The following is a 1,564-nucleotide window of genomic DNA, read 5'->3' as shown; positions in this document are numbered from 1 at the left end:
TGCTTTCAAGATTCTCTCTTTCTCTTTGGCCTCTGAAATTCTGATTAGTAAGTGTCTTGGAGTACGTCTATTTGGATCTATTCTCTTTGGGGTACACTGCACTTCTTGGATCTGTAATTTTAAGCATTTCGTAAGAGTTGGGAAATTTTCAGTGTTAATTTCCTCCATTAGTTTTTCTCCTCCTTTTCTCTTCACTTCTCCTTCTGGTACACCCACAACACATATATTCATGCGCTTCATATTGTCCTTCAAGTCCCTGAGTCCCTGCTCATATTTTTCCATTATTTTCCCTATATTTTCTTTTTCTTGTCAGATTTCAGGTGTTCTGTCCTCCAGTTCAATAATCCTATGTTCTGCCTCTTGAAACCTACCATTGTAGGTTTCCACTATTGTTTTCATCTCTTCTACCATGCCTTTCATTCACATAAGTTCTGTGATTTGTTTTTTCAGACTTTCAGTTTCTTCTTTTGTTCATTGCTTGCCTTCTTTATATCCTCCTTCAATTCACTGATTTCATTTTTGATGAGGTTTTCCATGTTTGTTCATATATTCTGAATTAATTGTTTCAGCTCCTGTATCTCATTTGAATTGTTGATTTGTTCCTTTGACTGGGCCATCTCTTCAATTTTCCTAGTGTAATTTGTTATTTTTTGCTGGCATCTACACATTTAATTACCTTAATTGGTTTATTCTGGAGATTGTTTTCACTTCTTTCACCTTGGGTTTTCGTGCTGGATGAATTTGTTGTCTGTCTGTTCTTTGACATTCAGTTCAGCTTTTTCTGGACCACTAGCTCTTTTGTTTAAGAGAGGAGAATTTTTCAGTTCTTGTTTTCTTGTTTCTTGCCCTGCCTGTATGACACCTTTCCCACCACCCCCATCCCCTTAGGAGGGTCTACTTAGGTATTATAGATCCCAGCTGGATTTTCCCAAACTGGCCTTCTATCAGGGGGAAGGAGTCACTTGCATCAGTGTTCCCTGAGGGTGAGGCCCAGCAGGTTGAAAGTCTTTCCTGTGAAGTCTCTGGACTCCGTTTTTTTTATCCTGCCCAGTATGTGGTGCTTGTCTGCCTGCAGGTCCCACCAGTTGTATCTTTAACTTTGGCAGACTCTCCCTGCTGGGGTCATGGTTGAGACAGAGGAGAGGTTGTAGGCTGGTTTTAATGGCTTCAAATTACCAAGCCCTGGTGTCTGAATTCCTTGAGGGAGGGATTCCACCTGAGTTGGGCCACACCCCTCCCCTGGGGAAGGTACAGGCTCTAGACAAGCTCTCAAACAAGCTTGTTTCTGCCTATGCCTGGGGCAGTTGCAGCATGAGAATCCCTGCCGCTATATCCAAAAGCAGTCAAGCCTTTGTAGAAACACAGCTACAAAAACCTCTGTTTCTTTTTTTTTCCTTTTTCTGTCAGCCCTGCCCCCTTGGTGCTGGGGCAAAAATCAGTGACCTCCACTTTGACCAGGTTCACCTGAGTTGGGGGGCCTATTTTTAGTTGTCAGAATTTGTGAATTAATTCCACACTTGAAGCTTAGTTGCCCTCAGCCCCTGCTGCTGGTAAAGTCCCTTTC

Source organism: Tamandua tetradactyla, chromosome 5, assembly GCF_023851605.1.
Source record: "Tamandua tetradactyla isolate mTamTet1 chromosome 5, mTamTet1.pri, whole genome shotgun sequence".
Classification (NCBI taxonomy): Eukaryota; Metazoa; Chordata; class Mammalia; order Pilosa; family Myrmecophagidae; genus Tamandua; species Tamandua tetradactyla.
The sequence above is the reverse complement of the archived record's forward strand: the minus strand, read 5'-3'. Positions refer to the sequence as shown.